At 29.1% G+C, this 24,417-nt stretch overlaps 1 protein-coding gene across 5 annotated transcripts in view; it reads right to left on the bottom strand.

Annotated features, from left to right (window-relative positions):
• Nucleotides 1-24,417, bottom strand: part of LOC132944546 (oxidation resistance protein 1) — a 187,332-nt gene that overhangs the window by 139,986 nt on the left and 22,929 nt on the right. For 2 of the 5 annotated variants that reach the window (XM_061013966.1, XM_061013965.1), the window contains exon 1: nucleotides 20,236-20,616. The exons of 1 other annotated variant lie outside the window; for it this stretch is intronic. The gene's annotated coding sequence lies outside the window, so the exon portion shown is untranslated. Of the gene's footprint in view, nucleotides 1-20,235; nucleotides 20,618-24,417 lie in introns of those variants that run through there. 2 more of the 5 variants (XM_061013964.1, XM_061013967.1) reach the window with 2 other exon arrangements.

The raw sequence follows: 24,417 nt of genomic DNA on the forward strand, positions 1-24,417 counted from the left end.
GTCAATTTGGACATCGAGTGTGTAAAATATATAAATAATTAATTTAATTTTAAATATATACACACATGTCCTGTATACTAAAAGTTGTTGTTATACACGAACTAAAAAAATAATAATAATAATATGATTATTAATTGGCGCAGTGTAAATATTGGCATGTATGGACACTGTACATGTCACGCTTTGATATTGGGGATTTAGTTTCTCATGAGGTGAAATTGTGTGTGTTAAACGAACCATTGAAATTAAATTCACACTCAATGGTTATAAGCGAGACGAGGAGGGACGCCAGTAGCTTTTATCCATGGGCGGGGTGAAACCCTTTTGTGAAAGTTTTAATGTCTCTAATGGGTTAGTGCTTTTCTACTAAGTTTTCCACAAAGCTGAATGTGTATATGAAAATCGATACATACGGATCTGGAGTGGAGTGAGCGCTGAGGAGGGTTAAATTAACAGGCACATAAAGAAATTACCAATGTTCACTAAAAGCCTTGACACACGGGCTGTTATATTGGAAAAGGCCGATTAATCCACACATTTGACAAGGTCAAAAAAAAGTCACAATCATTTTCAGAGCGCACATAACGGAAAAACAGTCGACGGCGTTAAAAAAATGCACGATGCAAAATATTGTAGAAAAAATAATAATATAATACCTATACAAATAAGTAGCTGCTGGCAGTCGACAATAAACCCATTACCGAAAATTTAGCATATATTATAATATGGTATATAGCACTACAGCCTAGCGGTGGAGGTGAACTGCAGGCAATGGCGGCGGCGATAGCATTAAATATTCAACTGGGCCACTGTATTACCACGTGTTTAATGATCTTACACTGGATAACAGCCACTTACAAAGCGGTCAATGTTTATAAACATCACATCAAGCTCGTATAATAATATACCCAAGAGTCCGTTCAGGTCTTGCAGAAACTATCCTTAAGGCAACGCTACGCGTGTACAATATACAAATACTCCCTTCTCGGAAACCCGCTCTTTTCGCCAACCCCACGGCGTATGTGCACACAGAGATTAAAGGGAAATGTATTCACAATAGAATAATGTAATAAATATTTAGTATTATTACACCAGGATGATATTATTATGTACACCCGACCTCGGTAAATAACCGTCACAGCGTTGGTTCCAAAATTGGTAATAAATGTTAAACCATTCTGAACTGCGTATCAGAAAATTATAGAGACGGGTGAATTGCTCGTAATATAATATATAAATTTATTTATTGAAATGGAAAACAGGTTTTATTACCTAAACTGCAATGACAACATCACAAGAAAACACCTTAGAGCATCTTAAATTAACAAGTTTACAGTCGATATAAATATTTAAAAATATTGCTCAATAGTAAAGCCTATTTTGGGTCCTCATTGGCTAAACTCATCAAATAATGGTGTAGATGATAATTATTATGAAGGTAGTTAGTAGTAGAGGAAGTATAGGTATGATAACGGGAGTGAAATTCCTCCGTTGACTAGAAAGCACCCTCAAGTTGATATCCGCAATCAGAACATAACCAGATATAAGTTTGTTTAGAAAGGTTAGACGTTCTTTTTCGGAGGTCAGATCGACTGGTCACACCAAGAAGCTGACTAATATGCGTGGTAGTAATAGTCATGTAATAGTCATGTGGAGAAAAATTTATGTTTAGGAAAAAAGCAGCAAAACGCAAGAATTTTCTTCGTACCCACCCAATCGTTTTCCAATCGCAAGAAGTCTACGGATCCCATAAAGTGGACCAAAACTGGGCCCCACTAAAGAGCTACAGTATAATGATTTTAAAGAAGCTGATTATTTACAATCACGTATTATCCTCAGTAGAAATCCAATAAGTTTAAGAGCCTTACAATATACGAATCCTGAATGTGCAATCGGGGACTAATTAATGTACGTGATTAGGCGTTGACCAAGATCACGAACTGATTCACCATAAAATCGTATTGATAACCCAATTATTTAATATAATATTTAGTACGCGTGGACTTGGAATTTTGATACTTTAAGTTGAAGGCTTAGATCTCCTTCCCAACTAACCAACCGATCTAGATATGCTTACAATATACGACAAACAAAAATCTCCGCCCGAAAACCGTCAATATTATCGTGTTTTCCGTTGTAATATACGATCAAGATCATATGTAAAATGATGACTGATACTATATTGTCACAATATAACACAGCATGTAATATTATCGATTCACAAACAAAATATGAATATTTGTGATACGGTGAAATACGGTATACTGTAGTAAAAAGAACTGGTTACTGGGTTCACAAGCATTACGTCAAAATGCAGACACATCTATTACATATTATTATGTAAATTGTATAAACTTTTTAATATGTACCTATATATTATAATGTCATAACATAATTTATTATAATATTTATATCATCGTGTACCGCGACTGTGTAAGTCAAATATAATTGTCGATTTGTATATTTTAATCCTACACTGAGACAACATTAACTAATTAACAATAATAATATTATGATGACGATAATAATAATATCATAGTAAACACTAACGGTAAACATAATATTATTGTATCTCGACCAAACGACAAAACGATGCCGAGTTTCGTAATTATTATTGTACTATAATCACAAATGTAGAGCGCGAGTGCAAATCGCGAATGTTCGCAACAGTGTATAAATATAATAATAATAATATTATATAATATGCAGAGCATCGCGTTACAGTAAAGTTATAATAACAGTGCGAATCATAATATAGGTACCTATATATATATATATATATATACTTATCAAGTCGATAAACACAACCTGCGCAACTGTTAAGTGTATATCTAACGTCTGTACCATGGATATATTATATAGGTAGGCACTTTTATTTTAAAAATATCGCGCGTCACAGATTTATGTGTCACAAATACTGAGATACCTACCTAATACTACCTGTCTACCTGTTCATAATAAAATATATAAAAATGTTGAACACTATCGTTACCTACTTCGATCATTTTATTCAAACGAATCCGCTATAGCAGGGATGGGCAACTCTATATTATGCTACTAGAGAGAAGAGGGACAATTCATTGAAAGAGCAAAAATCTAGCGGGCCAGAGATGGAAAGTAAAAAAAAAAAGCTATGCGGCAGCCGGGCTCGCATGCCGCAGCCCGTTGCCCATCCCTGCGCTATAGCTATCGATATTTTTGTCCATCGACATCGTATCGTTCGAATTATAATATATTATTATAGGTTCAACGACATTAAGATTAATTAACACTTTCAGATATTATATTATGATGGTTACAATATAACTGCAACACTATATATTACCTGCGTGCGGAGAATATATTGTAGGTGGCATAATATTATAATATTGTTATTATTATTATATTGGGGATAAGTCACATATCGCTCACTGTGAACGGTTTTTAAAGTGCTTGTTTATACACACAGGATGGAACAATGGAAAATTAATTAGAAACGACGACCTATATGTACGAACGCGTATTATGTAGCTGCACGAGCCACCACATATATATTTCTGATGCACAAGAGCGAAAAAATAAATAAATCAGAAGTTTGTGGACGGGGAAAAAAAATACAAAACGTTTCCGGTTGCACTATACCTATAGACGCCGACAAACGTATTACAGCCAATCGCTATTATAATTATATACAGAGTGGATCACCGAGCATGGTCACCCTCATTTTTAACTTAAATAATGTATTTATTCGAAATCAATTTTTCAATTTTTAAGTATACTAAAATATCACGTTTTAAATTTGTCGAGATGTTTCAAACCATAGAGTTATAGACCTAGCAAACAATATTAAAAACTGAAAAACTACTCAAATTTTGATTCTTATACGTCAATATTTCCAGAAAAATTTTCCGCTTAAGTATAGAAAAGGGGGAGGGTTATTTGAAAAAACAAAAGTTTATAGCTCAGGGGACACATCCAGATGACAGGATACTCTTTAAGTATAGTGCAAGATATCTCAAGAATTTTAAAGTATGATCTTCAAGCGCATTTGAAAATATTCCAAAATTTGGAATAATTGCAGAATTATTGGAGAAAAAAGGGAGGTGAGCACGCTCGGTGAATCGTCCTGTATAATACCTATACAGTGCTTTCACGCTAAGAGGTACCACTAAATATTTCAGTTCGATGATCTTGTATTGAAATGGGGTTTTCGATGAATAACAGATAGTACTAAAATACACATTTTTAGATAAATTTCAATTTTTTAACACTTTCAATACGCGCATGCACGATACAACTTACTTTTTTGAAATGGTAACATCAATTTTTTTTACATATTCAGATAGAGTATTTTTTTTAAACAATTTATGTAAAAAAGTTTTTTTCTAATTACGAAATTGGACTATGAAATTTAACGATGAAATTTAATATTTACGAGGAATAAATGTATAACGAACAGGAATTATTATACTATCTTAATTACAGGCAAATGTCGTCAAAGTTATTTTTACTATTTTATCTGTGTGCAAACAGGTATTTAACAATATTGGATATTCATAAGTAACAATAAGTTGAATTTAGTTTAGATTTCGTCAAAAAAATTATTCGTAAATATTAAATTTCATCGTTAAATTTCATATGCCAATTTTGAACTTACATATTAGTATAAGTAAAATCGGTTTTACTGTCGCAAACACATGTATTATATGCGATTACGGATATAATTGTGCAGTGCGCGCGCGTCGGTATAAAAAGACCGACTAACACGCATCCAACTCGCGTCAAGTCACATCATACACACTACAACACGCGATAAACAGACCAAGTTAAACGTGTATTATGTATATTAATATATTATACGGCCGCCGCCGCCAATTGTGCGCTGTTTTGACATTATATATTATACGAATGCGTTTTAATAAACAGTTTTAAATATTAAAGTTTCGCCTACACGATGAATACAATGCGTTCTTGCGCTACTATATGGTTAAAATTGTCGGCTGCGGCAGCAGTTCGAAAATGATACCAAAACATCATAACGCCGTTATCGTGTGGCACTTTACGTATATTATTATATTTATGTGTAATGTGTATGTATAAATTAGAATTACAAAAATCATTACAATATACAGGGTGATTCGCCAAGCACGCTATTTTTTTCCTTTAATAATGATTAATGAACAAATTAAAATTATGATCTTTGGATTTATTAATTCATACATACTCAAAAACCATATTTTGAAATATTTGAATTTCTTTTTAATTACTTAAGGAGTGTCCTGTGGTGATACAAAGTCTGTTTTTTAAATAAGAACCCCTTTTTTTACTAGAAATCATTTAGCCGCTAAATTTTGGATGGCTCAGACGTTGTTTTTAAAAATGTCAAAAAAGTTTATAGAGTAAGTAGTTTGAACCACGTTAAAAAATATACAAAGTGCTAAATCCAATCGGCGACTTACGGTTGCCCATCTAGCCATATAGTTTGAATTTATCCGTGAACTGCGAGGTACACTAGAACTGAGATAGACTCAAACCAAGATACACATACTGGTGAAGCCGGGATATTCAGCTAGTATACTAATACGCTGGTAGGAAGCCAAAATATAGAATAACGCATGGTCGCATCGCAGTACTGTTACCAGTACCATACTAAATAGGTACTTGGTTGCACCACACTAGTACACTACCGTATATACAGAGTGGCCTAAAAGTTTAGAAACAGTAATGAGATTAATTAGAACTGATGTCTGATAGGTACACGATAATAATATGATATAATTAATGAGGTGATTAAATATTATAGGTACCTAATAAATGTGCAGCAGTGTTATCTGTTATTGCTATATTATGTACCTAGGTATAAAAAATGATAGGGTGTTACCACTGGGTACCTTCCATTATCTTATTATCATATCGTTCTTACTCGTCATTCATCAAACCTATTTATTATACTTAAAACATGTGTAGATTGTAGATCACTTCAATAAAAAAAAAAAAAAAGGTATAAAAATAAAGATATAAATTAATTTTTTTCAACATAATCTCAGAAAATACTGAACCAATTTAAATAAAAGTTGTATCAATATAGATTTCTTGACACTTGGAAAGTGTTTTTAACTTCATTTTTCTGGCTCACAAAAAATAAAAAAAAATTGTTGTTTATATAAATGGTTGCCATTGGTTATAGGTTATATTATACTATCTTAATTAGTAGAAATATGGCATATAAGTATTGGCCGCAATTACGCTGTTATAGAAAAAAAAACTATATTACCTATAGTAGGTATAATATTATTACTATTATGTTATCTTTGATTATTATTTTAAAATGTTCTTTCTATTATATTTAAAATCAAAGATCTATAATATCTAATGTTCTTTATGAAAATCCACAATTTTTGGCTAGTTAGCATAAAATGTTGCATATATATGATTTGGGCTTTCGAATGGGTTAGGCTACTCTTCATCTTGGAATCCAACCCCTAAATGTTGGATCACGCGTATTCAGCTCACGAAAGTCAAATACTTTGTTGTTTCTGTATAGGGTTGCCATTGGTTATAGACAATACAATATTTATTATGATTGGATAAACGAATAGATAAATTGATTTTAGCCCGGTCGGAGTCGGGTAATACCGTAATATAGCTAGTAAGATTATATAATTATATAAATCAGCTGACACCCAATATATAGGTACACACGCGGTATACCATTATGTCTACTGCATTATCACAAAGAAAACATTTTAAAAATCACTTATTGTTATATTCTTTATACACATTGAGCCCCACAAATAAGTTAAGGGAATTGGTGACGGTGATTTAATAAGGGGTCGCGTATAGGCAATTCGATGTCTTATACTCGTTACGCAGTGTGATTGTGTGCGAAGTAAATGATCATTAGTGTTTGTTGATACGTTCGGAATCCGTCGTGTGCCACTCTCGCACGCACACGCACATGTCAATAAATCGAGAAAAACGAAATATTATATTCTTCTATGCTTCACCTATAAAAACTACCAAAAGCGGTAGTAAATTAAACATACTTCCTGAAGTTTGATTGTAATTTCGAAAAAAGGGTTGAATTCGTAAGCTCCTAGACTATGCTTTGCAGGAACCACTTTTTTGATATAAAACCCAAAAAGCCCAAACTAAATACAAATGTAATACAATTATTTCCTGAGATTTTTTAAAAAAATATTCAAATTTTATGGTTCTTTAAAATTGAACATTGAAAATTGACTTCTTAGAAAGCCTAGTTATTTTCCCAAAGAATTCATACATATATTAAAAATTAAAATCGGACATTCGGAAGTATGTGAAATTTACCACCGCTTATTGGTCTAAAACGTACGAAAAATACGTGTGATGCGATTCCCTTAAGTATTTACTCTGATATAATTATAAGTCTTGTATGTACTAAACCGCTATAACTTTTAACGAGATCGTTTTATCGTATTTTTTTTCATTCCGAGGAAACATCTCCGAGGTAATAGTAATTAAGTTTACTCCATGTTAAAAATATGTCTGTAGTCCACAATAATCTTATATATCTAAGTAATAATTGTATTGCCTATAAACAGAATCAATCCTATACCTTAGCAAAATTCCGTTCGAGACTTTACAGTCGAGTGTAGCGGCTATTAAGCGCAATTCGCAAAACGGGTGAACGCACGCGATGACCATTATACGAACCAGCACCCGAAAGTCATCGAATAAGTCGATATTTTTCTATGATTCGAAGAATTTAGTAACTACACTGTTCTTTAGAATTTTTAAATGTACACATAAAAATCAACTGTGTCGTAAACATTATAAATTTACTATTTAGTGTTATATGTTGAACTTATTTTATTGGCACGTATAACGAGACTTGATTCAAAAATCACGTACGATTACAGATAATACACAAGTGCTATGTGCTTTGTATATATTTTAAAATATGAATTTTAAGTTTTAACATAAATATGTATATTATATTCTGACAATTTAACATCAATTTCTAATTAATTTACTCTTCATATTATATTATTTATGATATACTTTCACTGCACACGCACTGTATACGCACGATAATTCAATTAAAATTAGCAATAGTAGAAGTATATTAAAAAGAAATAGAAGGGCAAACAATAGAAAAACACACACTAAGTTATGGGGCCCAATAATGTATGAGTTGTATGTATTGGAGCAGAGAATGTAGTTTCAAATCTGTAGAGACGAGGAGTGGGTAACTAGCAAATAGAGATAGAAAATCCATATGATTCAGAGCTGTTCGCAAAGAAATGTAAGATTCACCGCACGTCTCCAGCGAACATCTAGATCTAATTTTAGTGACTAATAAAGTATTCCACTTGTTATTGAAGATCAATTAGCTTAATGCGTAATCTTTAATACGATATTTTGAAATCGAATACACACGGAATCGGATGGACGGGAGGTCATATTTTCTCATAACCTACATCTGAAGTCTGCACGATAAAATAAATTATATTGTAATATTATGAAGTTATGTGTTTGAACGCGTTACTATATATAACTAAAATAAAATATAACGTAGTTTCAAATGCGTTTAGAATATAATTTTTTGGTAATAATATAAAATAGAATATAGTATGTACGACAATTATTAAAATAATTATCAATTATTTGTTCACATATCTGTAAACTTACTGTAGTTTAAATTTCTATTCTGTGACAAAACACCATTGGTGAGTGGAGATGAACAAATATAAAATTACCTAGTATGTCGTATGTTATACACATCTAAATGAGTCACTAAAAATAACTTGAAAATCTAACCGGTTTAAAATGTTTAAATACACGTCCTCCTAGTTGTATTCCAATTCCAATTATTCAAAGTAACCAGCACACGCACAATTTTCTCCCAAAACGTACGCAGCCCACAAACAATAAATCGATATTATTCAGCTTCCGCGTTACCGTTTGGTCGAAGGTTAACAACAGAATATTTAGGTAAATATTTACTGATGAGCCATTTTGAAATTTCTTACCTACTCGACTTTTATAACCACGAATCACATATATGCTGCAATTACAAATGTGAACATAATAAATATATTCTGAAAAAATATTTTTCCGTCAAACAGGTCCAAGTATATAAATGAAAAAAAAATTCTTATAAGAAAATTACTATGAATAATAAATTAGTTACATTCAGCAATTTAATAAAAACTTAATTAGAATATTTCTAGGGACACAACAGCGCTACCTTTGTTATTTCTGTATTATTTTTATAGTACCTATCGGTAGTACGATAAAAATGACCTTCAATTAATATCCCTGCTGAAAAATGTTTTCTGTTAAAACACACATTCCAACCTTGGAAAACCAATAATTTTCTCGCTTCGCTCAAAATTTAAAATAATCGAAAACCCAACCTATTGTCCTGTACATAAATTAAAATTTCTCATTGTAAATTGTAATTATTGTTTTTTGTTCAACCATAAATATTTAATCACTAAATCTCATTTATATAACTTAATGATAATCAACCAAAATTAGGTTAAACATACATAGATATAATTATTAGCTGCACATCATATTATCTACCTATGTATTTTCATGAAGGCTTATAGGCTATAATTATAAATTATAACACTTATAATACTACGAGTATTGTGGATATCTATAAACTTTAAGAAATGTAAAGTTTTTATGAACATGATGTACCGATTGGCTGACTGGCCACTACAAAAAAAATTATACAACTTTTAAAGTATTTATGAGAATGAATGAATGTATACCCAAATCACAAAAGTTTCAAGTGAAACATTAAAATGAAAAAAAAATAGTTTCTTAACTATATATTATAAGAAATCCTTTATAGTTGATTTCCTTTGCTAGTCAATTAAATATTGTATATTAAAATCACTGAGTCACACTTTATAAAATATAAGAAATGAATATGATTAAAAAATTTAATTTAAAGAGAATAAAATAATATTTATTGTAACTTTTATGGACTGATTTTTAATCGAACGCAATAATTACTATCAGTAATTCAAATGTGACTATTTTATTAGCATAAGACGTATACCTAACAGCTGATTAGATGCATGAATATTTGATTTTTATTTGATTTATTTGATGTATAACGGGTGGAGGCCCAATAATACAGTAACTTTCGCGATACAATAAATAATACATATCATTTGGACATAGCAAACTATGATTATAATAACAGAGATTACAATTTACAATATAAACTAAACTATCCCAACATATAAAATACAAAATAACATAATGGTGGAAAAACAAATTACTATGATAAAATATATTATAATACTCAAAATTGAACTTCTGGAATAGTAGGAAAAAGTATAGCTTAATTATAATTATTATACATTATACAAATGTGTTCAACTCAATATTTGATCTATCGATTGAATTAAAGGTTTTGGTAGTTGAAAGGAAGTAAGTACTAAAATATAGGTATTTTGAGAACATTTCAAATTGTTATTATGCGTTACAACTTATAATTTTTAATTTTTAATATAGTAAAATCAACTATTTTCCACAATTTTGGATGGACTATTTAAAAAAAATGTTTAAAGAGTTTTTTCTAATTATAAAATGAACAGTGTGAGAGTAGGTAAGTTTAATTTTATGATTAATCTATTTTCAACAAAATGTTATCCATCATAATAATTTTTACTGAGATTTTTAAATTACTATTTGTACACAGAAAAGGCCTAAATAAACAGTAAACATTCATGTTTATTAAATAATATAAAAATTAAGTATAAAAATGTGTAATTTGTTAATTTTTATAATTGTCACTACTTTAAATAAATTATTGTTTATCTTATCTCGCATTCTCGCAATGTGAATAATTACAATAGTTAGTGTAAATTACAAAAACAAAAAAATGTCAAAACCAGATTATTATTCGATTATTCCTAAATTTCAACTTACTCTAACATCGTCAATTTTGTATCATGAAAAAAACTTTTATCACAAAAATGGTCTATCTGAGTCTGAAAAAAATATTGAGGGTGTCATTCAAAAAAAAATTTATATTGTGCATGCCAGAAGGGACGACTTTTTAAAAAAATTTTAAAACTCCATTTCAATCCAAGGTCATACAGCTGAAATATTTAGTGTGAACTCTTAGCGTGAACACGCTGTATAATATACATATTATGTATACATAATAGATGATAGATTATTGAATGTTATCCATAGTTTATGCCGATTGCACATCATAATATGGAATTTGCATTTTTTTTTGAGTTTCTTGAGATCAGTGGCCACTGGCTGGTAATCGTATATATAGATATATATACACGGTTACGTTATATAATTACCAACAGAGTTAAATAATTTATTATAAAAAAAAAAAAAACAATATAATATAGTGGCGCAGCAGTTTTGTAGAATTTATAGAAGGGGTAATCTTACACACAAAGTTGCGTAAATATAAATTTCAATGTTTGGTCCTAATAAATATACTAGTCCCGTCAAGAGTCTAATAAAATGTATTAAACATATTATTATTCTATTGTTTTATAATGTGAACTACAGCTCTCGTGAGTAAATAATTGGTGAATTAAAGTAAACGTGTTAAATATTAATAGTTAATCCAAGGCTGCTGCTAAAACATTAACGCGAGCACCAATGTCACCTTCACGAATATAATACAAACACAAAAATATAATCATGTGAAATTGTTTTTATTATTATTATAGTTTAGTACATCGGATAGGTACGTATATGATTATAATATTATTATTGCATTATAATATAGATACCGTTGTATTATGATTTCATTTAGGTATAGCGATAAAAACACACAACTCAGCCACACGAAATATAATAATAATATACAAGACCGATAGATTTCCGGTGGCTCGACGTCGATATATATTATAAGAGTCTGTTGGCGTCAAACCCGAAATTGGATTGTTCCCGCGCGCCAGTGCCAGGAGAACGCTTTTATATTATTATTAGGCCCACCACAACTGCTATACCTCTCCAGTCTCCCACCAACACCACTCACACACACACACACACACACACACAGTTACTGCCACTGACACAACGCCGTCGTCGAAGTCGCCACCACTGCGCAATATACGCGCGCCCCGCGGCCTTTTAGCGATCGTATTGCGAAACCAATAAAACAACTGAACCGCCATCCATCGGGCAGCCAGGATGAGGACGACGAGAGAAAGGGACTGCCGCCGCCACCATTACACGGTGTGTTGGTTTAAAAAAAAAAAAAATATATATTATGCATATTATAATATATTTAATCACGGTTGTACTGTACTTTCGGCGTATACAGAGTGATTCACCATATTATGCACGTTCACCCCCGTTTTCCCTTTAATAATTAATTTATTTCAATAATTCTGATTTTTATTATGATCAATAACCATATTTTTAAATTCTTGAATTTTTTTTGTACTACCTACTTAAGGAGTGTCCTGCAGTGGTGATACAATCTACTTATCAAATGATTATGATAACCTTGCTTTTTTAATGAAAATTATTTAGTGAATACATTTTTCGAACATTTTGATGTACCTAATAATTTGGTTCTATTTCATTCAAAATTCGAACGTGCAGTTTTTCAAATTATTAAAATGGTTTTACAAAAATATAAAGTAGATGTATAATATTGGATCAATAGTATTTATTATGTTTGGACCATTTCTATACAAATTATTAAAATTAAAAGATTAATGTTAAACACTAAAATTGTCAAATCACCATAGCCCCCATATCTTCTTGACCAATTATCATTGTTCTTGGACCTTAGTATACACAAACTTTAATAACACAACAATTACCGATTCAAATTTGATTTTGATACGTTAACATTTTCAGAAAATTATTCGCTAAATAATTTACGGTATAAGGTAGGGGGCGGGGGTTGTTATTTTAAAAACAGAAATTTGTGTCTCCACAGTACACTCCTTAAGTAGTACAAAAATATGGTCTTTAAGTGCATTTAAAAATTCCAAAAACCAGATTTTGAATAACTGAATTATCGAAGGGGTGAACATATGGTTGGTGTATCACTCTGTATAAAGTACGTATACCGGGTATCTACGACGAAAAACTGTGTGCAGGGGGGAGGGCCGCCGTGATCTCGCCACCGATGTCAGTCGTACGTGCATCATGTATATGTTATGCGCGCGGAAACGCTCGTGATATCCTCTTAATTGCGTAACACCGGGAACCGTCGTGTATTATATTTAGAGGGGGTCAATTTGCCGGGAACAAGAATAAAAATATCAATACGACATACACGCGACGACGACGTTGTTGTGTATATACGGCGAGATAATGTTATTAAAGATACACGCACACGCGTGTCGGACGCATATAATATATTATCCAGAAAGTTTTGCCCCGGTGGAGCGGTGTTTTAGCTTGTGGGCTATTAAAAATACAATTAATGAAAAAAAAGGACGTAATATACATATTTCACGAGGTGCAGTTGCACCTATACTCAAAAATCAATTTATTCGCATTTGTATTAGGTATATAATTGAGTAGGTATGGACTGCAGTGTCGTGACTACATCATTACGGTATTTTGTCGCTTTCGGTTGAGACGTTATACTTGAAATAAAAAAACTCAATAAAAAAACCTACGATGATATACTTCTCTATATAAAAATTGTCAACGTTGTGAAATAACGAAAAGAATAATATACACGCGAAAAGGTGACACACGACGAATAGTGATGATGGGTGAAGGGGTTCGCGGTATAGGGATTAAGACTCGCTGCAGTGGTTTGCATTCAAGAGAAATACGCTTCGAAGAGGATAGTTTGTACAACTGTACGTAAGTGTCTCGAGAAGTTGTTTGTATGATTTTCAGGAGGATTGTATTCAGATTTTTGGGGTGAGGAACCTGTGAGGTTAAAAGTACAGAATTTTGAAACGTCTTGAACGAAGAGCGGTCCACATTGAGATAAAAAATACTTACAGGCACACGGAAAAAAATACTTAAAAATAAAATATATAATATATATTCGTATTCGAGTAAAGAATACAGTACCTACCTACTAAATAACAAGCACATTCGTATTGTTCGCTGCACTCAGTAGTCAGTAGGTACCTACATCGAATTTTCTGTAGCTATTCTTCCGGCTATATTTTAGAATAAATTAAACACAAATTCTGGAAGGAAGGTTATTTCAATCCGTACAACTAATTAACCGTCTACCGCTAATTTTGACGTTAGGTATTAAATAACTCAATGCACATATTATTATGTTTATTAATTATTACCTAAACCTAAAATACATGGGCATATACGCCACCGCCCTATATTATACGCTAGGCAAATATTGAACTCTAAGTGCAAAAACAATATTTAATATCTACGCAGTTTTTAATGCGTTTTAAAAACATAATATCACTTAGGTTTATGTATATTGTATAATATGTTTGTGTGCCTTTTCGATAGGAATGTATACAGCCGAAGAAAACGCTTAGTATATTGTTTTGCAGTTATACGATGACGCATTATATATTATATACCTATAGTCAAATGACAGATTTTTTAAATTAAAACCATAATATAGAACTGCAATCAAATATTTTGCTTAAGATATTAAATGTTTTGTAAAAACAGCTCGATTAATATATTAAACTTCGTTGGTGAAATGTAATATCAATGTGTACGACACTATACAATATGTAACCAGAATAAATCCTGTGTTGTAATGTTATGCGTGTCTGTTAATGGTCACAACATTTTAAATAGACACACACATTTAATTTGTGTCATATACATGATTAATTCGTATTTATTAAACTATTTTATTAATTTCACAAAATGCAATGTGGTGGTCGAAGATGCATTATTAAAATGAGTACCTATGTGGCTATGTATAATATAATATGCTTAATTGTTTCAATCATGTTGCTCACAAATCACAGCTATTTTTTCAAGTAAAATAAAGAAGGAATCTATAACTTACTTATTTAATAACATAATAATTTATATAATAAATGATATAATTAAAACAAGAAATACTGAGCTTTACATTACTACACAAATGATAATTCTAATAATAATACTTTATTGAAGATTGTAAATATTGAATTAAAATACTTTTTAAACTTGAGACTCATTTAACAATTTTCAAACAACTTCAAAAGTACTGATCAATATTTTGTACATTGAACTATTTGTACGAAAAAGAGAGCTACAGATTTATATTTTCCTCGACCCGCCAAACAAGTGACATGAATCGATGCTGACAGGAAGACCCGAGTTTAGAATGTCCCACGGGAATAAAAAGTCTCTGAATTAGGTCGTTCACGCAATAACTTTACTATTTTTTCCTCGATAATTTTTCCCTTTAAAATTCTGTTGAGGCGACATATTATACTCATGTGTCATGTATTCATGTCAATAACTATAATTTATCTACATCCTTTAAATCAAATATAAATAATATTTTTAAATATTACATCAATACATATAATTTTAATTTCCGTGTTAACTGTTCATTAAAATTATGAGTAAAATATTTATTTTATTTATTTTTAAAAAGTGTGAACGCACAAAAAAATAATGTAAATTAATACTTTTTAACCAAATTTTTATTTTATTTGTTATAATTTCCGGGTCTTTTAAAACTATTATTTCCATTTGTACGTGAATATTATTCTTAAAAAAAATATGCTTATAACTATCTTTAGTTAAATATACCTACTATTGTATAAAAAGTAGAAGAAAATATAAAAAACATTTATCAGGTTTTTTCCATATAAAATGTAGGTAGTTACTATATATTAATTGCATGAATAATAATATCTATGTCCTATGGTATATACCTACCTATAATGTTCAGTCAAAAAAAATTACTTAAGTAAACAAATTTAATTTTAAAATTTTAGATATATACCAAAGCAATACATTTTTCTAAAAAATGTATCCTTCCCTAACATCAATTATTATATTATCATTAACAGTTCTGTGAGATAATACGGTAAAGAGCATTTGTTTTCTTTATTTTCCTTTTATTTCATTTCCAAGTTGTTATTTATTCCTTTTAAAACATTATCAAAAAACTCATGTTTTTATTGAATATAGTATTGTTGCACATGACTTCAGCACTAGCACACATTCTAACTGTACTTTGCTGTGTGTATCTTGGGAGTTTGGGCTATTGGAGACATCTTTCATCTTTTGAGAAAACAGAACACGATTTGACCATTAAATTGTTGTTGTTTTTTAAGGTCTTTCCAAATGTATATATATATATATATATATGATATACATATATTATATATTTGTGTTTGTATGTGTGTGTTTTGCTTTTAGAACTCGTCACCTTGACTATTATGTGTTTGGGATTCGTGATGTGACCAGGAAGGCCCGAAGATGAAAATACGTTTGAGGATTTTTAATATTCTATAGAAGAAGATACAAACATTTATGTATACGTTAATAAATCCGAAAGAGAATGAGGATTGAATTCCAATGATTTTTTTTAACCAAGTAATAAATGAAATCTAAAAGTAATGACAATAAGAGTCATATCATATATTTTTAAATGTATATAAACAATTTGTTATAATGTCAATTTCATTTTTAAGCAGTATGGCAATAATTTAAATATAAATATTGAAATGAACCGAGTACTTATAAGTTTAAAATATACAAACAATAACTAATTTAATCTGTTCTTTAAAATTTAAGTGGACCTAATACATATTTTTATAATTATTGTTAACTTAATTTATTTTTAAATAATTATTGTTTGTCAAAATATAATCTATTCCATTTATTCAACGTAGGTACTAATGTAGTCATCAAACAAATGTGTACCACTATTGAAGATGATCGAATTTTATGAATAATAAAGAATACTTATAGGTTTATCTGTTAATTAAGCACATCATTAATGGAATTAAATATTTAATTCGTTGTAATTTAAAATAATAAACAACGTATTATCATTACCCATAATAATTTACTGCACATTAGTATTGATTTATAATGGAACAAAAACAAATTAAAAGGAAACTTATTTATCGTTTATTCCGTTGAAGATATATAATATAATAATGAAGTATGAACCCTGGAATTATCTTCAAGTAAAATGCAAAATTATTAATTAAAAAAACTTAGTATGTATTTTAGTTTTAATTATTTTAGTACTGAAGAAAAATAATGTATGTTTTTATAGTTAGCACTTAATTTTTTTTAAATTCATCAATAACTTTCAATAATTATGTAAAGCTTACTTAACTTTTGAGTCGGTAAGTTCATTTAAAATATTATAAAAATTTAAGTTGAAATCTCGTTCCATCAATTATTAGCTAGGTAGCATAATTATGTTTTGGTAAAATTCATTGTGTTAATATTGATCAACTAGGTAATTCATTACTATATCGTACATTCATAACTATAATTATCAATTTTAACGAAATAAATTGCAGATATTTTGATTAAATCATAAAATATAATTACAGAAATAATTAATCAATTCTAGAACAATTACGTTTAAACTAATAATGTCTAATTTATTCGTACTAACTATATATAAATGTGAAATATATTATTTATTCCATAATAGATGATAATACTCGAAAAACTTAACAAAACTAGATAAATCTCATGCACAAAAAAAGCCCATTATTTATTTTTTCACTTATATTATATTCAAATTTTAAATTGCTCTTAAATTTTAGTTTTTTTTTATTACTTCTTTAATCAAATAAAATGTAGCTATATCTAAGAATCGTAAATAACTATTCATGATCCCTAGACGTATAACGATGTGTATAGTGTATACATTCCTTTATAAAAAAAACATATAATTTGTATTCACCAACTAACTTATGATGTTTATTTTTTATTTTATCATTATACTATTATTATTATTATTTTTTTTTAACACACATATAAATTACTAATGCTATATTGTGTTTTTCAAGCATTGGCATGATAATTATAAATTCCAAAACATTATGGCTTGTTATTATAGTAACGTATGCTTTTATAGTGGGAGGTCCTGTAACCGTTTCCGCTTTGCCACATAGACTAAGAAACTGTTCAACTATTTAATAGACAAATATATTGGTAGGAACCTATAAGAAATAAATAACACAGTAAGACATTTGAGAATTGTGTTAAATATTAATAAACGCTCATAAAGAAGTACCGAACTCGCTTCCTTTTAAAACTCTATGCAACTTATAATATTGTTTAAATAATCTATATTCATAAAATATAATATTTATCAGCGTGACCGTAATTTTTGATAGAATATTTTTAACCAACGGAAATTATCATAGTATTATATATAGAATTTCAGCTAGTTACACAATAGTTTTTTTTTAAAACGATTATGATTTTTCAAGATGAAAATAATATGGTAGCCGGTAGATACTAGGTTTACCATACAATTTTAAATTCCAGATGGGTACAATATTTTGTTATATTTTATATCTATTCACTATTTATATATGGTATAATATCTGTAACAAAGTTCGTAATAGCAACTCATTTTAACAGACTATATAAACGTGACCAATTATTTTATAACACCAGGTATCTGGTACATACAGAATCTGAACTCAAAATACATCCGAATTTCCCCACTACTTATATATAGTTTTATAATTTTAATAACGAATAACTTAAGTTATTACAAATATTTAAAATGATGCATTCATGTCATAAAAATAAAAACATTAAGATATTATTAATATACCTATAATATAACCTACCTAGTTTATTAAATTAAATAAAAATAAACTGTATAACCAATATAAACTGTGTATTTTAAAATATATTTTATCTAACATTTGTTGGTACCTACCTTATTATAATATAAAGTGAATTTCAATCTTGAAAATTGCCAATTGGAATATTACAATTTATTTACTTTTCTGACAACATTATATTTTTATGATTAGTCTAGAAAAGTAAAAGTTTAACCTTGAATTATAATTCTTATATCCTATAACACAATAACTACAATAAATGTTTAAAAAAAAAAATACCACGTCAATTAAATGAATTGTTTTAGTTTAAAATACGAATAAAAATTACAGTTAATATTATATTTTCCAACATATAGAATAAATTAAAAATAATTAAATATCTATATGTTAACTTTCGATTAATAAAAGAATAAAATACTATAAAACTTAGCAAAATCACATAATTTGAATACTTGTAATTACCTACCATATACATTCATACCGATTTATTATGTATTTGAAGTTTGTATGTTAACACGAAAATAATACATATTTTCCCACACGTTTATTTCATATATAATGTGAAAATTATTTTAAATAAAACAGCTAACATTGTAATTGGTTCAAAGTAAAAAGAATATTTTATCGACAATTTTTTTGGAAATCCGCCGAAGCGTTCGAAATCACCTCGTCACGTACACACGATCAGCAACTTTCCCTAGTGACATGTACAAAACGTATAAAATGTCGAGTTGAAACTATTGTGTGATATTTTAAACTATTTATGGATACATAAAAACTAAAATATATATGGACTATTTGGTTTTGATTATGAGTCATACCTACAATAATTTCGACTTATAATAAATAAAGTAATTAATTATAAACGTTTGTTTTTTATTACCTGCTATAATTATTGTGCTTTATTTATTCAGATGATTTTACGCGGCAATTTTAAACTTGGTGGGCGCATACGTATGGATGCCTGAATCCATTATCCACCATATATAATATTAAAATGTATAAATTTACTCGGTTTTTAAAAAAAAATTTTCACCAAGACCAAAAATATCGACCAATTTATTATTATACCTTCATCAGCACTATGCTGCAATAGTTTTATCATAATATAATATAGACAATTGTCGTTTCGGCAACCACGGACTGAGTTCATCGACATCATGGTTTACTGTGCGCGATTATTATTCAGACCGTAGATAAGTAGTGGTTTTTTAATATTTATATTTTTTTTTGTGATTTTTTTGAGAAAGTTGTTTGCAAACCGTGTACAAAAGAACAACTGACAGATTTAAACCAGCAAATACTATGGTCTATGGTACCTAGTACCCGTATACTATAATACCTACCTATATGACTACATAATATATTGTAATATTATTGTCTACGCTAAATGCCTATATTAATTACGTAATCGCACCACCTTCTACATCACATACACGTATATAATATGTGTACAAATATATTTGGTACGTCAGCTGCGGTTAAAGGGTAAAAAACTGTTAATGCTATTGTAGCTGATATCACTTACTTAAAACGTGAACAGTCGTCGTTTTTCACTCGACGTGTACACCGCGACAATATTATAATGACGTCCGCACGACGGTGATATTATAGTAGTATAGAAGTTTAATAATAATAACAACAATAATTATGACGGTAACAATAATAATGATGATGATGACGATTACGATAATATAATAATATATAAAATATTTTCACTCGCACAAAATCGCGGACAACGGGCGCATATGACGACGTATAAACATATATATATATTACACCTATATAATATTATTATGATATATTGTATGAAAGCATAAAAAATATATATTCACTGCGAAAACGAAAACAGAAAAACGCGCGTGGCGAACGGACCGAGAGCAACGCGACTACTGCTGCTGAACTCGGGATGACAACCGGTTCGCCTGTGCAACCTGATGTAGGTGAGCGCGCGCTGCATCGCCGCCACCGCCCGCCGGTACAATAATAAATATATACCTATATACCATATACCATATACCATGTGCGCTAGACGTGGTAGGTACCTATAAATATAATATTATACCTACATAATATAATAGGTAGGTACGATGGCTGTATACGTTATGTATATATTATGCACTATATTTAGTGATAGTATGTTACTACGATTTTCTAGTGCGCAGGGGAATACGGGCGGACGGGCACGTGCCCGGCGTTTCCGAAACGAATAATATTGTCGGCGGTGGTGGCGGAGGCGGTGGTGGTGGTGGTGGCAGTGGCATTCACGGGAGAGGGCCGCTTTCGGACGAAAGGGGCACACTCTTTCGGCTTGCAAGTTGTTGTAATGCCAGCGTCATGTTTTCGTGTTGTAGACAGTGTCAGCCTGGCTCATGATTGACCCCATACAAACTTAGAAAAAAATTTAACTGCCTTTTAGTAGATACATTGCAATAAAATTATTTTATTTTTTTAATTAAAAAATAATATTTTATTACTCTGCAATTGTTTGTCATTTTAACTATCAAAAAAATAATAATTATAATCAACATTCAACAGAGTTTTACATAGACACTTTTTTTTACAATTATTGTACACAAAAAATAATAAACTTATATATTATTGCTGTAAAAATAAATTCAATAAACATAAATAATAACATTAATAAATTAAATAAATTATAAATTATTATTAAACAAGTATTACTTTTTTTTTAACCCTTACAATAATTTTATTTTTGTTTGTTAAATGATTAAATTATGTCTTCTTCGACAAACAGATAAGTTAAAGGATCCAGATATTACTTATCGAAGATCTAAGTTTTATTTTGAAAATTTTAGTTTTGAAAATACTCGTTTACGCGACACACTTTTACATGCACCGAAGTATAATAAGAACGTATTCGAATAATATGCATGTTAAATAATCCAAACTTGGTCATTATTTCAAAAAGAATTTGAAATGTTTTAGTAACGACTCACGAGTGATTTAAATTCGTCTACGGGGGCTCCCGATATTGAAAAATATCCAAGGGCCTCCGGCAATCGCCTTGCAGCCGGGTGGGCCAGGCTGACACTGCATGTAGGTACCTAATATATTGTCAGAGTAGCAAATATTATTATAATGTGTAGGTGTCACGACCACGTCAAAGTGAGACAAAAAATGCTTACAAAAATCAAAAATACTATCTCGGTCCTAACGAAAATGTTATATGATAGTATAATAATATAATATACTATACGTATACGTACAATGTACATTTACGATAATACTAGTAAGTATACGGCAACTACATTTTCATTATTATTGTTTTCAAGAATAACCTACGGGACAGAGTATACCTACTTTCTCGTCACTTATGATATAGCTGGTAGGTACAGGTAAACCATAATCGACACAAAATTATATATGACGGATAGCGGAATGATTTTATGAATAACCGTTATTAAAGAAAGGTTCGATGTAAAATAAGTAATAACAAACATATACAAAAATACAAACAATACAGTAATTCAAAACAACTGTCTTACATGAAGATAGACGTTAGTTATAAATGTAAAACACGCATAGGTATATCTGTTTCTAACTAAAAATGTACGCCATATTATACAAGAAGGTAAATTAATTACTAATCCAATAATTAATCAAAACTATTTGTGTCTAAGCATATATTGATACATTTTGTCCGGTTCAAAATCAGAAAATCTTGAAAAATATTACGCGTATCTAACAAGTATATTAATATTATGGTATAATAACATTAAAAATATTAAATGGATAAATAATTTGGTTAACATCTCACATCCGAGATCAGAGTAAATACCAAAGAATTCCCGAAGAGACTAAAACTGCACAACAGTAACATAATAATAATAAGCAGCCTAAATAGCACTTGCCCGGAGTTTTGAAAAAAAAAATTGGGTGGATGCCAAGAGATGGTTGGTAAGGTGTCTATGTTATATTAATTGTACATTTTTATAATTTATAGACTTATGATTATAGTCGGTAAAATGTTTAGTTTATAAAATACCTACTTAATATTATGATTAAAGCTTAAAATAAACAGTTTCCTTTGATTATAATTTATAGGTAGTAAAATATTACTCACCACGCCACTGATGTATGACACTCAACATGACAATATAAGAACATGTATCTAACTATAATATTACATTGTAGTACCTAAAATTACTCATTGTAAACAAGTTCATTTCAAGTACCTATAAGACCGTTTATAAGCTATTCTTATAATTTTATTATATTCATTATTCTTATAATATTAATTTACTAATAAAGTACAATCCAGCAAATATCACTTTTACAACATATATTATCATTATTCTAATCTAAATATCCAGATCTATTCGTGTTCGTTTTCGTTTTCGTTACCATAAACTTTGAGCTAGTTGTATCAATTTATTTGAAATTTGAAACAAAATTAAATATTAAAGAATATGTAGGTAGGTACTATAAAAATATTATTTTTAAAGTAAAAATTAAGTTTTGGTTTATGAGATATAATCTTGTTGTTACATAACAACGCTTTATTATACAATTTAATATTCGTACAATGATTTACACAGTTATTATTTTTATAATAAAAATGTAAGATGAATATTAAATGTCACTGAAAATCAAAATGAAAGAGAAAATTAAATTATGTAACTATGTAAATTGTAAAGATGAAAATAAACAATGAAATTACGGTAAATTTTAAATAATGAAAATAATACATTTTAAAAATAATATAAAATCTTATAAAATACTCGAATTTCAGTTCATATTAGATGTACAATAACCTTTATTTTTATTAGTACAAGCTTTTATTGTTTCAGCTTCGAGATATTATATATAAAAAATATTATTAAAAAGTATAAAATAATAACATTTAAACATAATAAGTATATGACGTACCTATACAGTATCCTGATATCCTGAATTTAACTGTAAATTATTTGTAGCTGTTTATTTTGTTTAATAAGTTGAAGTTTACCTAATAAACTATTAATTTCTAGATTTATTAGATTTGAATAAATAATAGTTGCTAAAATGCTAGATGCCTAGTATGCATTTGTTCACAAAATATGTAAAATCTAAGTTTTAAATATAAGGATTCATAACATATTTTAGTATAATACTGTTATAAATCAGTATATACATGCTACCTAGTAAACAGTAATTAAAAATACACATTTCGATTTAGCTAATTCACTTAATTAATATTGTAGAACAATACTGTAGATTGTATAGTATTAAATGTTAACATTAAACACCACATAAACATTATATTTATTAATTAACTTTATATCTACTTATTTAAAAAATGAACAATTGCAGATTAATAATTTGATTACATTAAAAGTTACTCAGACTAAAAGTGTTTTTTACTACTAATAAATATATTAATTTATTGCCTTGGTAAAAACAAAAATAAATAATGCATTAAAAATATTGACAAATCATTTATGTACAACATTACATATGCAAATTCAACATTACTCTTGTTCAACATTAAAACCATGCAAAACTTAAAGCTTAGTGTATACTATTTTTCTCTGTAAGTTATTTTTAAAACTGTACATATTAAATGCAATAATATATTATTTAAATAGTCTTTGAGTAGTACATTGTGAATATAAAAAAAGTATAGCAAAACTATATAATCTATTTAAAATTGACAGTTTGTACTTTAAGTTTGGAGAAAAATGTATTATAATATTTATTTATACCA

The sequence above is a fragment of the Metopolophium dirhodum genome, chromosome 5 (genome assembly GCF_019925205.1).
Source record: "Metopolophium dirhodum isolate CAU chromosome 5, ASM1992520v1, whole genome shotgun sequence".
In the NCBI taxonomy this organism is placed as follows: domain Eukaryota; kingdom Metazoa; phylum Arthropoda; class Insecta; order Hemiptera; family Aphididae; genus Metopolophium; species Metopolophium dirhodum.